This window comes from Sylvia atricapilla, chromosome 15 (genome assembly GCF_009819655.1).
Source record: "Sylvia atricapilla isolate bSylAtr1 chromosome 15, bSylAtr1.pri, whole genome shotgun sequence".
NCBI lineage: Eukaryota > Metazoa > Chordata > Aves > Passeriformes > Sylviidae > Sylvia > Sylvia atricapilla.
Genome location: NC_089154.1, coordinates 14,250,229 through 14,269,220, shown reverse-complemented (window position 1 = coordinate 14,269,220; position 18,992 = coordinate 14,250,229).

The window sequence follows — 18,992 nt, the reverse complement described above, 5'->3', positions numbered from 1 at the left end:
AAAGTCAGATGAACAATGGAGTTTGGGAGATAATCTCGAGCCAACAAACATAAGTCAATGTTCTCATTCCATGTGATGCACACTTTGGAATGATAAGGGAGAAAAGGATAATGACTGAGGTTTCTGTTGTTTTTCTACTAGCAAAGCACCTTGTAATCTAAAATTGGTACAGGTATCATAGGCCTGAGTGGTGGGATGGTGCCACCACCTCACCAAAAACTATTTCATTTCACTGCACAGCTTTCTTACTTTTTCAGTAATCTCACTTCACTGATTAAGCCACAGGCATATTTTCTGTTGTTAACTCAAGCAGAGAAATAAATGTACTTTTTCAAATAAAAGCAGAAAAAATGCTTATGAAGCACTTACAGAGATTAAATCTTTTCCCAAATATTGAACTATTGTATGTTTGGCAGGGATATGCCATGAAATAGGATGAACTGCAAACAGCACCTTTTGTTTCCACTAGGCTGACATCTTCCACATTTATTCTGCTGTGGCCTTGAATTTATAGGTGAAAGCATCTGGAGAAAGTCCCTGTTTGACTGCTTCTGTCAGAGAACTTCACATCTGTCCTTTTGCACCAAGGCCCAGGATTCTGTTTAACTGCAGAAGCTGTCAGCCTGGACGGTGAGCTGACATAGGACAGATGGTTTAAATGGCAATCAGCTCAATAATATAACTTGCCTTTTCAGTTCTGCAAAAAACCTGAGCAGAAATTGTGTGTGACTCCTTTGTCCCAGGCTCTAGACCTACCAAAGAGATCTGTTTTTGCCCCAGGAAGCTACCACATAACTATGGAGTCTCCCTGAAGCAGGAGGGAGCACAGAGGAGTGAAAGGACCTATGCTGGGTGCCCAGGAGAGTCACAGGAGAGTCAGGATACAAAAGGGCTGAGCTCTCTTTACTTCTGACTGCTGCAGTGAGAGGAGAATGTGTAATTTAAGTCATTCTCTGGCCTAAAGTGTTAAATAATAAACATAACTAATTCAAATATCTCAGACTATCAACAAGTGGTATCAATGTTGGTGTCACTTAGCCTAAGTAGCCCATGATGCTATGTCTTAGCTTTAAATATAAGTAAAAATATAATGTGCAGTCAAAGCCAAGTTCAAAAGGTAAGAAGCCAACAAGAATGTTCTCATGGACCTCAGCAGGGCTCAAGACACTTAAGCACCTTCTACCTGCAGAAAATGGGGCTTTAATTCACCACTACTTTGTTCCAAAACATTACTTTGAAAAATACTAGGAAGGAATCAAAGAATGGGGACACGTAAAGCTTGCTTGCAGTGATTTAAGTGTACACTGGAAATGGTATCTACTCACAGTGTAGAACACCTGTGCTATCAGAAACACAAAAAGGTTGAAAGAAAGGGAAGAAGAAGGTGTAGAGTTGTAACATCTCCCTCTGCTCAGCTGCAGAGAGTTGGAAAGGGGCCTGTTCCTTAGCATTTGCTATGATTTTGTGCCCGTTACACTTTCTGATGCTTAATAAATTTACCCTGACAAGGGAAGTATAATCTTTCCTGAGCTAGCATGGTTATTATCTCCCCTCGATGATGGATCTGTTCTCTGCTCTATGGGAGTGGCAAGAACAGAGAGGCAGCTCAGCTAACCAAGGGCTGGAGCTTCAACCACTTCGGTGTAAAGCACTGCAGGTTTTTATAAGGAGGAGTTCACAATGTTGCCTTTGAGCTCCTCTTTTCTACTCCCTGGCTTTGCAAAATTTCCTTTGCTACTAGAAAACAATAGCTGCCACTCCATTTGCTGTAGGCAATGTCAGCATGTCCTCATGCAAATGGCTCATCAGTCTCATTCAGATCACTGTCAGTCATGCCAGGGGCAGATCAGTGAGACAAGACATCCTGAGATGTTCTCATAGCTACATAACTGCCCCAGTAATGACATGCAGCTCCTGTAGCAGTGCCTGCAGCAGCTGATAAATTCAGAGTCTGCTTGCTGACCAGTTCCCACTGTGCTGTAATAAATGGCAGGTGTAGATAAAGGGGGGAACAAGGTTCTGCTTCAGATTTCTGCCCTTAGAATTGCTTGTCTTTTAATAACAATATGAGAATATAAAAGTGGCGGGTACAGCAGTACTTTAATGAAATTTATAACAAAACTCTGCTGAGGTGCAGAGAGGCAGGCTCTGCAGAATGAGCTATTCAGCCCAAGGAAATGACTGCACAGTGTATGTTTGAGAACCACGGATTACAACTGACCTGCCATCTGGCACTAAAGGAAACAGTGTCACACTCCCAGCACAGAGCAGGCACCAGGGAGCCTCTGATTACTCTGCCAGACAGTATTTTGCTTGAATGAAATATATTGTACAGTCTCATTAATTGCATATCTTACCTCCACGTGACTGTAATAGTTTGCCATAAAAATAAGGTTTATTTACCAGCACAACAGAAAAAGAGACAGGAAACACAAAATGAAGGGACTCATTAATTCTTGAAATTTTTCCATCACATAAAGGTCGGACATTGCCAGTCTTAAACTCATTCCAATAGATAATCATTTCGAGAGAAATTTAGGTCCACCCTGAACTTCCAAACCAAAAATTGTAAATTACATGGACAGCAGGAAGACTCAGAGAGCCCTACTGCCAGGAAAATCTGTTTTCAAGGACATGGCTTTACGAATAGAATAACAGAGAAACACAGAAAAATTTCTCAAAAGAGCAAAATTTATCAATAGAAATGATGCTATTATGCCTTGATAAAGCCCCATCTATACAGAACTAAGTCAAGGCTGAGTATACTTCTTACAGTTTTGTCAAATTATCTCTTCTATCACCTCATCTGAGCACTGCTGTATTATGTTGCTCAAAAAAAGGCTGAACTGTATAGGCTCTGAGGTCTTTGTTCAGGCAAATCTCCCTCTATGTTTCCTCAGCGATATGGTGTCATAAGCAATTATCCCTAATGGTCAAAAACCTGTGCTAAGCCACAAAGAAAGTCCTCATGCCAAAAATATTTTGGGTAAGTTGTTAGAAAAAAATGATAAATAAGTGTTTGAAAAATAATGTAAACTCCCAGTTGGAAATGGCAGCAGGGAACCTTCTATCCTGCATAGGATTCTTCTAAAAATCAAGAGCAATAAAAAGGAGACAGAAGATTTATCTTTAGTTCTTTAACTAAACTGCATAAAAAATAGTAGCAAGTCTCTTGTTTGCTCGCATTTCAAACAGATCTGTCCAACTCTCGAGGTCCCAGGAATAAAATGTAGCTGCTGAGCAATAAACATGGCAGGAGTTGTTTCTCACTTGGAATGTCAGCCCAAAGGCAGCAGTGACATCCTCAGCACCCCACACCACTCCAGCCATTGCCACTGCAGCTGTGCAGAACCTTTAGTACCTGCTTCTGGCAGAGATACAGCAATTTGTAGTAAAGAATCCTGTAAAATTCAATAAAACTACGCCACAGAATGTGCCTCTCAGTCTTTCCACAATCTGCCAAGTACATAATTCAAACACATCTCTCATTTTTCTACAGACTTACAACTTTTGGCTCTAAATAGCTTCCTATTTCACTGTAGATTAAGACAGAATAGTCACTTCCAGTTTGTAAGTGAAAGCCTTTCTCCTTTTTATAAATTCTAAATTTATTCTTGAGACAATGAAGAAAAGATCAAGGAGAAGCTCCTACAAGTAACTTTCCTATTTACCACTTCTGCTCTAAAGTAAGGAAAACATAGGCACAGCTCTTTTTCATGGTGCTATCCAACAAAGCTGTGCACAAAGCTAATAAGGAGAAAACACAACTTTTTGGAGCATTATGCTTTTTAAGTCTAACAAACCTGTAGCCTGAAGTTCTCACCACCATTTTGAGTTTGCTTTACCTCTGCAAACAGTAATTTAGAGATGAACTGGCAAAAAGCTAAATCACTCTAACTAATAACCTCTTCAAAAGCTCTCATGGAAACAGAAGTAGTTATTTTTACTTAAAATCTCCTCAATTAACCTTTTCAATGTAATACAAATTTTCAAGGTAATAAAGAAAACTTTGCACAAGCATGACAGGTCAGTATGCACAAAATTTTGAAACAACAGGAGAAACAAAGATGCACATTAACATTTAAAAACAGATGCTATTGCAGAAGCATTTATGTCTCCCAATAGCAATAATACACATAGATGGAAATAGTAATTGTTGTGACCAAGATATCATCTGCAGTCCATTTTCATGGCAAAGGCTGCAGAGAAGAAGCAGGCTGCTTGCTGCCACTACACTGTGTGTATACTGAAACACCTGGAAAACTTACAGAACACTCTTTGGGGTGAAAAGCCCTCCAGGATCAGTCCAGCTGTACACCCAGCACTGCCCAGCCCACTGCAGGCCCCCAGGGCCACATCTCCACACTTCTGAACATCTCCAGGGAAGGTGAGTCCACCTCCTGGCTGGGCAGTTTGTTCCAATGTGTGAAAACACTTTCAGTGAAGAAATTTCCCCTCATATCCAGCCTAAAACTCCCCTAGTGCAGCATGAGGCCATTTCCTCTGGTCGTGGTCCTTGCTAACTACAAGTAAATGGAAAACATGAATAAGATAAGCAATAAACCAGGTTTCTTTACACAACTGACACCTGGGAGAGCCTCTTCAAAAGGACTTACTGAAAGAAAAAAGTGAAAGGGAGGCCCAAGGCACTGGATAGATGAGCACAGTTTTCTCTGTGTCTGTAACTGAGCAAAGGTGGCCACCACAGCAATATTAGCTGCTCTTGGGCTTGTTCACACCCAATACTTGCCAGCTGCTGCTGTCCTGAGCCTTCTGCCCTCTGGCCATGAGAGCAGAATTGGTTATCCACATGAGCTTTGCCCATTCAGACTCAAAGCCTCAGCTGACTTTCTCCCTTGCTCTGAACCAGTTACTGCCTCTTTGTCAGCCCCCACAGATTAATTTCTATATTTTTCCGAGGAGGCAGAACAACTTCATTTTGGGCATGAAATAGTAAGGAGCTTTCAGCATTCTTCAAAGTTATCTACATAAAATTCTAATAAGCAAAGATATTAATTCCAATTTCCTGAATCAATGATAATAATAAAAGCTATTACTTCTGAAACGAGTTATGGTTCTTTCATAAGAGATGTTGTTACTAAATAATTTATTTGTCAAACCATCCAATACAATGTAAAACAGAATAAATTTAGCTCTCAGAATAAATACAGATTATTATTTCCCATCTCTGCATTAAGCTTGTTAATTTTGACTTTCCCTTCATACTATGTATTCCTCTTAAGACCATCCACTTTCCTGGCAAATAGTATCCTCTCTCCTATTTATCTCTGCTCCTTGAGCTCTACTTCATGTCTTCTGATCATTATCTCATTCCATATATCTTTTATGCACTGGAACTGAAATTTTAAGTTTGTGAGAAGTGAGCATTTCCTCCTAGAAACAGTCAACCTCCTGGAGGAAAATCTTGCCAAATGATGCTTCAGAACACCTTTAAATCTATTTATTTTCAGAAGTTAGTAGGTTTAATTGCAACTAGACTACTCACTTTGATCTACAAATATCACGTGCAGTTCTGAATTCCCTAAATGAAATAGCAACAGCTGCACTCAGCATCCCCAGGTCACTGCTGCAGCACCTGATACCTCACTCCTGTGCCTTGGCCATGGCAATCCCTTGTAGCCTGGGACCCTTTGGCACTTTGATCCTCCCAGCCCTTCCTGCTCTCAATAACACACCTTGGGATTTAGCACCCAGAACCTCCTCGTGGCTGACCAAGAGTTCAGTTGGTAATTCCTTTGCTTTGCCATGGTTAATGAACAGTAGCAAACATTGTGCTTCATCCTCCTAATTTCTACAATGGTTTTGGGTTTTCTCTGATTTGATATATCAGGAAATGGTTTCATTGTCTGATCTCCACAGCCCTCTCCTTCCTTTTGGGTTAACTGAAGCAGCAAAGTAGAAAACCTGTCCCTCTGAAGGGTGTTTGTGTCACAGTGCTGCAGCCCCCAGTGGTGTCACACCAGCCTGCAGCACATCAGCACATCCCAAAGCCAAGTGGCTGCAGAAGGCTTTGCTGGCCTCTGCCACCTTTGGTAATGGATGTTCTTGCTTGTTCTTGTTCTTCCAACACTCAATTTTCTATCACTGACAGCTTTCACTTTACATGTAGGTTATTTAAAAAGTGGAGTAGTTTAAATTCACAAATGTCTTAATTAAATAAATTTAACAAGAGGGCTAGGGCACATTCATTCTGAAAGAAAACTAGGCAGAAGGAAAGAAATGTGAGAAAATCAGGAATAACCCATCTTGGATTTGGTTAAGGAGTTCACAGTGCCTACAGCTGGATGTTATTTGAATAGCTTTTACTCCAATCCTGAGCAATTACAACCACTTAGGAGTCTGATTATAATTTTCTTCTAGGGGTTCATTTTATTACTAGACCTAATTTAACTCATATCCTCCATCAGCATCAGGAGACTAGAAATCAGCCTTCATTATCATCTCACTTCCATTTTAAAGAAAAAGAAGAAAGGCACCAATGAGACTCTTTTTGAATTGTGAAATCACGGCCTTCATTAGAGCCCATTTGGGCTCATTGGTGAGCTCTGGTTTAACTCTTATTTCTCTGTGTGTCACTCTGTGTGTCACCTGTCAGGGGAAGTGTCAAGTTACTGTTTACAGAATGCACTTTCTGAAAAGAAAATAATACCTATAAGTGAATAAAGAAAGCCAAGAATAAGGATAGCTGTTTTTGTCCTGCTGTATTTAGGGTTTAATACTCTTAAACATAAACCCATGGGTCTGTATGATACCATATACCTATTCCAGAACGGCAGAGTTAACATTCTGGTGGGAAAAAACCCATTTATAGTTAAACTCTTTTTTTCCCTTGAGAATCAACAGAAAATATGTACTTAAAAAATAACTTTCAAAATGTATCCATTAATAGTATGCAAGAGTATGCAAGCTTTGCTCTCATGTCACAATTCAAGTTCTTTATTTGCAGACTTTCACTTAGATGATTTTCTTTTTTCATTTGTTTCTTCTGCTACTCTTGATTAATTAGAAAAGAATCTGATAAAGACATCACAATGTGTTTCACTGCTTTTTCAAAGACTTGTAAACAAAAAGACTGAAGCACTTTTTAAAAACATAAATGAGTAAATCATACACAATCATCTGGGTTTCAAAAGGAGAGAAACTCACTGTTTGATGATCACTTGGTGGCAAAAAACCCCACACTAACATCTCAAGCAGCACTGGGTAAAAGATGGAGGGATGAGATCTTTAGTTCTCAATTCATATTCAAATCAGTAAAACTGTAATAACATCAGGATCCTACAGATGTTCAGTATCTTGTGGGATAGAAGCAGAGACATGAAACAGTCAGGAAAAGATACCTAACCTGCAGAATAAACAAACAGAACTCTCTTTTGGAGTACAGAGACTAAATGGAAAGCAAAATGGAAATCTTAATTTAAGATTAAACCAGAGATAACATCCAAAGTTTACAGGCCTGTAAAAACACAGCTTGTCCCTATTCAGGCTCATTTTTCTGGATTCTGCCTTCTTACAAGAAGCTCTCCAAGGATTCATGGTTTTCTCCTGATTCTCTTTCCTTTTTCCCAGTCCCTCTGTTTCCAGAACATGAACTGAACAGCTTTACACTTCCCTCTTGAGCACGGTCCTACAGATCTATTTCTCTGTGTGTTCCTACTGACTGAAGTGACTCTGGGATTTGTGCTGTATCCCTGGGACAGTGCAGTCGGTGGCACATCCAGGCCACCTCTGACAGTTCCATGGAAGCACCCAGGGAGAGCAATCTTCCCTGCCTCAGGAGTAATGGGCATCCTGACACATCTGCACCTCTGCAAACTTGCAAGTGCTGCTGGAATGAAGAGCCCGGGGCACTGGGGTGGGCACTGAGGGACAGAGCTCTGCTGCCTGCTGCATCCCACTGGAACTTAAATGTCTGTTTGCCTCCCAGGCCCTTGAGTGCTCTGCAACCTTTGGCATTTTGACACTGAAATTTTACTCATAGCGGAAAAAAAATAATCAGAAATTATTACATGCCTTTTCCTCAAAAGAAGAAAAAAAAAAAGAAAAAAAAAAAAAAAAAAAAAAAAAAAAAAAAAAAAAAAAACAAGAGGATACCTGACGTGAGATCAACTGAACTGGATGTTCAAATAACAGAATTTTCAATGAGAATTTTATATGCTCCAAATGCTTCAGCTCTCCTCCCTGCCACTGCATCCCCCCAGCAGCTCCCAGGGGTGTGCTGTGGGCACAGCCTGAGCACCCTGGGCTCAGGGCCACCTCCAGGCAGAAACCCTGGGAAGCTGCTCAGTTTGTGCTGCACTTGAGTGGAGCAATTTGTACCACCTCTGGTTTCTAACCAGTTCAACCACTGCTAGAGAGATTCAGATTTAGAATTAGTTTTGCCCCATAAAATGCTCGGGTCAGTGTAGTAGTCTGTGCCAATTTGAAGTTGAAATAATCAAACACGGAAAGTTCAAAACAAGACAAGGAAATGCTGCTCCCAAAAGCCAAAGCTTTAACAGCGTGGAGTAAAGAGGCCTGTGAGCAAACGTGAGCTTTGCCATTATTATTTTTTCATTTTGTTTTTCTGTTATTAGAAAAGTGCCATTTACAAAGATAATATTTTTTTCAATATTCTGCTTTTATCTTCAGTTTTTTTCTGAGAACTGAAAGGCATCACCAAGAGCATGACAACTGGCACAGGTTTAATGTGGCTGCTAGACCCAAGGTGCCACAGCAGCTCAGTGGGAGCTGAACTCGGCAGGGCAGCAGCAGCCAGGGCAAGAGGCACCTTCAGATCTCTAATGACCACACACATCTGGAAACTGGAAACTCTGTCAAGATTTACCCCCGAGTTTAAGCCGTTCAAAGCAAAGAAAAATTGCCTTGAAATTGCCCATTTCGATCTATGATTATAAAATAGCATTTTTGAGGCTACATCTACATAACACTGTAACTGATTTAATTGATTTCATGGAGATTTCATGCATATTCCAGAGGATGCTGGAGAGGATTAGACAAGAATAAAGAAACATGAATGACCATTTCCCCTTCATATTATCTACTCTCTACCAGTCTGTTTTTAAATCAGTTACCTCTGTTCATATTTTCAGGAATAAATATAAAAGAACCAATGCACCTCCGAGCTGGCAAGGAGGAAGATTTCTCTTTTGCATCTGAAGAGATCAGGAAGTTCAACAGAGGAGTCTGAGCCCAAGGAGCTGGCCAGACCTGAGTGCCATTGTATTCCAGCTGGAGAATGCCTGGGGACTAATCCAACTCAATCCCCTTTAGTGCACTACCAAACTCGCAAATTTTATGCTAAGTTTGATTTGCTCTATCCAATCAATATATATTCTACCCCATTAATAGCAACTTTAATAAGCATAATGACTGCAGAGCATTTCCAAAGACTTCTCAGTTACAAATAATTGCCATTTGTTCAAAATTGGCACCACTTACAAGTCTTTCTGCACGCAATGTAAATGATGGGGCTGACAGACAAGGATAGAATGATATTGGAAAACCGAGTTTCTGGTCAAAAGAGGCATGGGGAAATTTCTTCTGTGTGCCCTAGAAATATGCCATACTGGTCATGACATTTGAAATCTTTTCATATAAAGCCTGGAGTTTGGGGTTTGCTTGTTATAAAATCCAGCTCAATACAAAAATCAGAACATTTTATTATGGAAGTGCAGCAGTCAGTCGTGCCTTCTGATATGATTTCTCAATATTTTCTCAACCGATTGTTGACCATTTTAAAGTATGTAGAATTTCATAAAAATTATGTCTGTAAGGAAAACTGTTTTACTTTAAAAGTTGTGATCTGCTTATTCTAACAGACTGGGGACTCAGCTTTGTGTGGAATTTTGAATTCATTGGTTTAGAAATAGAGCTCATGCACTTTAAGTGCTCAAGACCTTGAAAGGTCAAGTGTTGATATGCTGATAGGAGCAGTCCGTGGCCACAGGCACTGCCAGCCCTGCAGCTGGAGAGCTCCTGCCATCCACACCCCCAAAAGGGGCTGCGCAGGAGTTTAAACCAGCTCATGCAGAGCTGTGCAGTTCGCAGTTTGCAGCACCTGCATTTGGTGGCTCCCTGGAGCAGAAAGGAAAGAAGGAAAAGCGACCTGACAACGACCTTGCTTTATTGCTACCCGAGTTCCTTTCAAACGCTGTGCTGTGAATCCACGCTCAGTTTGCCTCCCATCAGCTCTCCCTGCAAATCCATGTGTGTCCATGCAGACACTTAGCCCAGAACAGCCACAGTGATGGAAATTTATAGTACAACCTACCGTGCATCAACTTTTTGGTGTCACAGCACTCCCAGAATTAACCACTGGTTTGCTCACTCGTGGAAGCAATGCCAAACTGGCGAATGCCAACTTCACATCCCGTGTTCCATATCTAGGTGAGTCTCAGAGACAATTTGTGCACAGCCTAAAACACAGAGGTTGTAATAACAGATCCTTGACCTTCCTTAAAGTTGTGGTCCAGCCCAGAATTTAAGCTGTACAGACTAATTCCAGAACAGGGGTTTTTTTCTCTTTAAGAATTTTAAACATCCTGTGCTTCCTACTATGTATGGATTTTCACATTAGTATCTCATTACATTTTTATGGAAAATAATAGCATCGAGCAAATACCTGTGCAAATGTGATTTAGAAAGCACAAATATTTGTGCAATTCTCACATTTGAAATTTTGGTGAGGTCTGAAATTGCTTCAGAAAGAGTCAGACTATAACAAAACAGGTTTTATTCCTCTATCTGTTGTTCTAAAGTAATAGATTGAATATCCTATTGAAAATATTTGTACTTCTACCATACATATTATTTCAGGGAGACAAGCTGATAAATGTAGAAATCATTTTCCAGAGGAAAGCAAAAGAACTTCTCATTTCCTCTATAAACAGTTGATCAAAACCCTACAGCAATACCAGCAACAAGAACAATCTGTATCCCCATAGACACATTTTTCTTTGTGCAGTGTCTGCTGAAGACCTTTATAGATTGTCTTTGCACAGAAAATTCAAAGAGAACTCAGATGGTTTTTACTAAATAAAAAAGAAATCTCAAGTAATCCTGTAATAAGAATGTGTGCTGCACTGACTCACTAGTGACATTAGGATGAAAAAATAACCATTTTGTACAAGAACATTCCTGAACTCAAAGCACAATAAGAACAGACTAAGGAAGCATTAAAAAAAAGTTACCAGTGGAGAGGGGGATAAAAAAAGATGGCTTTAATAGAAAATCTAGGGGGAAAAAATTGAACAAGTTACCTTTCTCTGACAGAAGTTAAAAACACATCAATACTTCTAAAGTCAATCCATACAAACATCGGGGGAGAGAAAAGTGTCCAGTTGCTCAACAAAAGGAAAGGTCACTTACTGAGGTAAAAAGAAAATATCCTGGAAAATACTGACTTGAGAATACAGAATCATTGTTGGTTGTCATCTAAGATGTGAACAAACACTTGGCAATCAATAGACAGTCCTCAAGCATGAACAAACCGAAACAGGATTGGGTCCACGTGTCACCTGAGGAAACACTAAAAGGATGAGGCTATACTTCCAGTTTTCTTCTTGCTAACTTTGCACATACAACATCACATTGCATAAACTGCATGTTTTTTTCCATTTCATCTGTTAATTTTCAGTGATTACATTAAATTCCTTAATTACTTCCCCCCCCCAATTTTCTTATTTCCACCATACAGCAAGCAGAAAAGCAGATCTCTGCTGGAAACTTCTTCTGCCACAGCTCTGTTCCAGACACTTCCCATTTTCTTCCCCTTGTTGAAAAGCACTGCCAGAGACCTTTTCCCCTCAGGCCAGCTGGACGCTGACCCCTGAAACACAAAGATGCCTTGGGTTGTGTCAGTCACCTCTGTGAATAGTCCAGTGTGTCTTTTCCTGTCCTGCAGTGCCACCAGTCTCTGCTTCAAAGGTGGAGAAGATCCCGACCCCATCTCCAGGGATGGACGGGAGATGGAGAGGTGATGCTACAGATCCCCGAAGTGCTGAAGCACCCATTGCCTGTTTGAACTGAAATCTCTGACATTCCCTCTCCTCCAAAATGGGCTTCAAAGACACCCAATTCTCAGCCCAGCTCATGTAAACAGCATTCCCTGTCCCAGCCCAGGGGTGTAACCCCTCTGTGCACATCAAATGCACTCCAGAAAGCTGCATGGATGAACATACAACACTCCAATGTTCTCCAGACCTCCTGAGCCCAACAGCTGCTGAAAGGCACAGCCTGGACCAGCTGTGAATTACCTGCCAGTGCTCAAAGCTCTTGCTTTGTATCTGACTGGTTCCATTCACTCCCTTTGTGCACAGGAAGCAGCAACCTTTCATTAGCCTTTCCCCATTCCCATCCATCAGTAAGTTCTAATTCCTAAAGAGAGGCTGTTATTAGAGCTCCGTGTTTGCTGTGATTGCTCCCCTCACAACGGAAGATGCAATCAGAGGAAGAATTTATGTCCTGTAATTCAATGAATGAATGTGTTCCACAGCAATTTCTTTAGTAATTACTTGTGTAAAGCATGTTTTTCTGTAATTGAAATTCTACAGTCTACAGTTATTTATTAAAATACATTATTTATAATGGCATTTTCCATCTTAATTTCATTACTTTCTTTCAATACAATGCTTTCAAAGTCACATTTTAATTCTTTTTATTGGTCTGCAGCTACTGAAAGTTTCAGGGCAACTTATAAGCATGCAAAGAGAAGAGCATGCTGTAAACAGAACAAAGCCAGAGGAGAGGACATAGCAGGGCTCTTACTAATAGAAACAGAGATGTAACTTTTTACCACTCCAGAGATAAAAATTTTCTTCTATGTAGAACAACAAAATACTTATACATCCCTACTTTATAAAGTCATTTGACTGTAAAGAACACTTGACCATTCCTAAATAGGAATCTTGCCCTCTGACAAGTATTCCCAAAGGAGCAGGAAAAAGAAGGACAATGTCTCTGAAAAAAAAAATTAAAAGGAGGTCCTGAAGGACTGAGAAAGCTCTGAAGGCATCATCTCTCTTATTCACACAAGCATTTTTCCTGAGCAAGTAATCTTCCTAGGTATTAAAAAAATCTTATAATAAAATTACTTCAAATAGGTCTGTAGAGGATAATATCCCAGCAAGCCTACAGATTAGGCTGCTAATCAATCTCTTACGAAAAAATCTAAATTTTACAAATTAAGTGTCTTAAGGAGGGTGTTAACCTTAAATCCCAGGTAGAAATTGATGCAAGTTCTCAAGGAGCAGCACATGATCAAAGAAGCACTTTTGGTAGTGCCTGCCCAGCTGCAGCCTCTGGGTGCCCTCTGCCAGGATCCCTCCAGGAACCAGGAAAGCACAGCAAGGAAAAAAAACAGCTGGGAGGGGAAAGTTGGGGACAGGCAAAATGGGGAAGACAAAAATAGGAGATCAGTCTCCTAATGCTGTGTTTTCCTTAGCACAGAAGGGGAAGGCACCACATTTTAAGTGGGGGGGTCCAAGAAAGCTGGAGAGGGACTTTTGACAAGAGTTTATAATGATGGGACAAAGGTAATGGCTTTTAACTGAGCCAAGACAGGTTTAGGTTGGATGTTAGGAAGAAATTCTCTGCAGTATGGATGGTGAGGCCCTGGCACAGGCTGCTCAGAGAAGATGTGAACGCCCCATCCCTGGAAATGTTCAGGACTGGGATGGATGGGGCCTGAGCAAACTGGGATAGTCAAAGTGTGGCTGCACAAGTCAGGGGGGTGGAACTGGATGCTCCAGCCCAGGTCTGCTCCAACCCAGGCCATTCTGTAATTCCCTGGGGAGGACAGAAAGGAAACACAGAGCTGCACCACTGTGGAACCACTGTCCAGCAATCCTAAACCCTTGGGGTGCTGTTCACGCTGTTTGCATCACAAATGCAAAGCAAAGGCTCTACATCAACTAGTGAGGAGGGAATTCCATCCCTGGCAGCCCCAGCACTGTGGGATCCCACACTCCTCAGCCTGGAGCCTCACAGCTCTCCTGCAGGCTCTCTGCCCTCATCCATCAAAGCCCAGGAAAGGCTGTCAAAGGTCCATGCCTAAGGAGAGAGAGTTTGATTTTAGTGAGAGTAGACAACTCAGTTTAGGAATGAATAATGTTATGCCTGTAATAAGAAAAGAGCATCTTGAAGGTTATGTTTTCTGCTGTTTCTGCCGTTGTAGGTCAGCTGAAAAGATTGCTCAGAGCTGCTGAAACCAGAGAGAGTTGCTAGGATTTTGTGCTAAGTCCCTGTGACTTACAGCTGGAGCTGTGAGGCATTAAGTATTTAACAGATTCTGTTTATCTTTCCTGCAAAATAGTTAAAAGACATCTTTTAAGTACCGCTTATGAAAATAGGAGCATATATATTTGATAATGTCTTTTTGTTTTCATTTTTATTTTTCTTTGTATCAAATCCTGACAACAGTGAGAAAGACTTGGCTAAAATATATTATCTACTATCCAGAAAGTAAAGCTTTCTCCACTTTCAATTGTAAATGACTTTCGTAATTGCAACTGAGTCTCCCCTTTTTTCTCAAACATGACCTACTCTGTGAAAATCAATAGCTCATTATCCAAGCCATAAGGTGAGGCAATTCCAGATCAGACTGCACAGCCAGTGTGTCTTCCCTGCTTGTCTGGAATCATCTGAACACCTTGATTCAGTGGGGATTTTGCCAATTGACTTCATGTAGAGTTATTTAATAACACTGTGTGTTTCATTCAAAGGGGACATAAATAACCCAAACTACCTGTAATGAAAATATTCTATTCTGTTGGCTTGTGCCACATTTATGGGGAATTTTTGCTTCTTTACAGTAACTGCTGGGATAAGTTATTGCATAAATTATTTCAAAACAAACACTACTCTAAGCTACATCTTCATCACCTTAAAGAAAACTTTACTTAGAAGGTGTTTTAGAACATGAACCAATGGCAGATGTGCCATGCATTTTGCTCCATTCCAAAACATTTCAGACTCAACATCATGTCCTTTGAGGTAACCGGAAAATCTGGCAAGCCAGCACTTCCTACCCAGTTTACTTCATTTTTTACCTTTTTCTGTGCACACAGAACAGAGAAAAACAAATACAGACAAGGGAACTGAAGGCTTCTATGAGCACAGACTTGGGTACTCTTCCCTCCAGCTCTCCAACAACTACGTGTGTGGTTAGTGCCATGATTAATTCTGCTTAGAAATGGACCTGAATTCCCAGATACTGAGCCACTAACTTTAAGTTAATTTCAATTTCTCAAACCCCTTTTTATTTTAGACTCTTGGCACAGGCTTCTCCCACCCACTTTGGACACCTTCAAGCAAGCTGGTCATCTTGATTCCTTTTGAAGTCATGAAAAGGAGCCTGGTACTCCCCTCAGCTGTTTTAGATGTCAGCTTTCAGACGAGATGAAAGGAGGCCTGTCCATGATTTATGAAGGGAATGAAGATGCTGAGATTAAATGTAGATACCCACAGTTAAAGGTAGAAGAGTCTCACCCAAATCTCACTTTTCCTCAAAGGACTGAAGCCCATAGGAAAAGGCTCATCCTCCAAGGCCATTAGAGTCCAGACTTGCTTGGTTCATCCTGAAATGATGAGACTCTTGGCTGGTGACTGACTTGTGGCTGCTATAACCCTTACAGACAAACTCACACATTCACCTGCTAAAACAGCAAATCATTTCATTTTACTAAATGTTTACTCTGGGCTTTTTTCACATACATTTGTTTCTAAATACGTTTTGCTTTAGTGTACCATCAGTTTACAGCAGGCACCTGAAATGATGGCAAAGGTTTTGTGCTGAGATCATGTGTAAATATCAATAAAAATTAATTTCCTTTGGCAGAGGATATTATCCAAGCACTGCAATCACCTGATCACAGTTAGACTAGATCCACTTAGATTTATCTATTTACCCCCCCTTGTCTGTACAGCCTCCATGAATATTTTTAGAACAGCAAAAAATGAGAAGAAACATAAGCTCAGGGATGACATGATTACTTCTATTTGCTCAGAGAATACACATTTTCTCTTTACAATGGGATTTCCAAGAGCCTTTTAGTAGACATTGGCTCTTCATTCACCGTAAAATACAGGACAAAACACACAGTTTAGTGTAGGATGTACAAACAATCCTGCTGACCACATTTTCCTAGTGAACACACCCAGGAGAGGGCTTGAGGAAGCCTAACTCCTATCCTTCTGAATATTGTTTTTTCCAAAGAACCACCTCTGTGTTCTGCATTTTGATAATTTTTCTACTCAGGCAGCATGCTCAAAAGCCAACACCATGAACCAAAGTTTGACTACTGAGTGCAAGTTGAAAGAAATGAAGGGGGAGGAAAAAAAGCCAGAAACCAAACCAAAGAAAAAATTCCTGCAATAATGAAGCACTGCAAATACAGGGCCCCACAGGGCACTGAGGGCAAGAGCTGACTGCAACAGACAAAATGGGCAACAAAGAAAACCAGCACTGAAAAACTGCACAAAAACCACAAAAACTGTCTTCACTTAAGAAGGAAGCAAAGGCAGGAAATAAAAGAAGGATTAGTGAATAATCTTGGGACTTTCCTTATTAAGTTTATGATACGATGTTTTAAATAACCATCAAATTCAAATGGGGCATTTTGACCTATTATGACCATTTTCAGCAAGAAGACAAAACCAGCACTAAGTGGGGAGAGAGCAACTGAGTACATCATGTTCAGTCATTTCACCACTGAAACCTCTGTTCAGCTTGACTGTATCCATGACAGGTGTCTTACTGATACTTGAGGACTTCTCTAAAATTAACTTGAACTTGATAGTTCACTAATATTGATCTTTACCTGTGTGTCAGCAAAATTATCTTCCATTGGATGCTTCCCTGTAGCTTTGAAGTGATTGTCAGAGGGCAGGCACAAAGTAAATGCTCTCATTGCATCCAAAAGGGCTCTCATATTTATGGACTGTCAAACTAACACCTTTCTAGAACTCAAAAATATTTCACAAGGCACCCCATAGCAACTCTTTCTGGAAAGGGAAGTTGAAAAACCAGGATTTTTTTTCTGAAATTGCTTCTCCTGACTCCCTTGTCTGTTTAGAGCTCTTCCAAAGCCCGCCCCTCACAGCCCCATTCCTCTCCCAACAGGATACTGAGGTGGGAAATCAGTATTTGCAGCATGTTTACCCATCTCGGGAAGTAACGATGTGCAATTAAGACAGGAAATTGAGTTATCACAAGATATGTACTCTAAATTGCTTGAGAAGGTTAAAAGGGCAGCTAAAGAGAAAATAGCATAAAAATATTTCCTACTTCAACAAAATCCGTAACACAAAGTCTCTGCAAGTTGAAAGATGTCGTTCAAGGGCATTAACGCGCTGATGTGATTAATTGATGTCATTAAGCAAGTTGTGAGAGTTCACAGAGCGCTGGTACCGTCTGTACAGAGTGCCATGCTCAGCAGACAGGGTCAGCCAACCTCACACACACCAAACCTGGGGTTACTGATAGTTCATTCTTTAGTCCTCAAGTTTATAAGAGAAATTGTAATTAGTATCTCTCCTTTACTGCACATCCCTGAGAATATCTGACTGGATCTGGGATGGGTTTTTTAACTCTGGAGTTTACTTCAAAACCTTCTTTTCCTAAGTGTCAAACTCCAAATTTCCCAAAAACTGTGAAAACATTAAGAAAATTTCATCAAAAGCATAGCAGCTTCAGCCTTTCTGAAAACCTTTCTAATTTTCTTTATGTTAGGCTTTTCTGCTGCTAAATTACTTCCCCTTGGATGGAACAGGAAGACAACTTAAACCAAGCAGATGTTTCAGTTGAGAGTCAACCTACAAACAAAAATCAGTGTCACGATGGACTACACTGTTGTTGCTTGCCTCCGAGTGTAGAAGAATCTAATTTGGAGACTTGTTTTGATTCCTTTTGTCAATTTTTTTTTCAGGAACAGTGGAGAAAGAAAGGAGTAACTGGAATAGAAGGGATGAGTAAAATTCACTAGTTGTCCACAAAGAAAAGAAATTAAAATAAATCCAAAGAAAGAGAGGCAGACAATACTATTTAAAGCTTCCATGTTCATAGCCCTTGAAAAACTTCAGATTATAACCAGTGTAACTCTGAGAGGAAGAACTCCCGTGAAGGGGAGAAGAAAACTCACAAATATTCCCAGCTCCAATTTAGTTCTGCAGGTTATTCTGCTTCTGGAGATCTTTGAGTTCTGAAAGCCTGTGCAGCACCTCTCTGGAAATGCACGAATGCTGACAATTGAATGGGGTGGAGAAATAGGTCAGAATGTCATTTTCTTTTGTAACTGAAAGGCTTTCTTTTTTCAGGTAGACCTTGAAGCAATTAAAAAACAACAAAAAAAAAAGAGAACGACCATTTCATCTGACTTGAAGGCAAAGCTGTAGCTGTGGCTTATAGTACTTGCACTTGCAAAATGTGAATTTAGCAAGGAATGTAATTTGCTCTATATTTAGGAACAGATTAGAATGACAATTAACACAGTCTCCAGTTATCGACTATAACATGTCATATTGAAAATGAAATCCAGATTTTTCCCAAAGATCATAGAATATTAATTATTATCTGGCACTACTTACTTTGTTATAGGAAAAAAAAAATCAAGAAACTTTTAGTAATACTTTTGGACTCATTGGTACCAAGAATCACAACAACAAAAAAGCCACTACTGTTGTCACTGCCACCGTTTTTTTCTTGGGCAAGCTAATAATTCCCGAGTTGAACATCTCAGAAGCAATCCTGTTCAGTCTCAGTCTAAATTTGCAGCTTCATTTTCTCTAACAAAGGATGAAAATTGCTTTCTCCTGCACATTTCTAGCTATCATCAAGATGAAAGTTCCCTATACACCACACTTTTTATCATTATGTTTTCTCAGCACATTGAGCATCTCTGTTTCAGTTTGCCCAATTGTTTATTGCTGAGCAAATCCCAGCCCTGCACATGCTGTAAATCTGAAATACAATA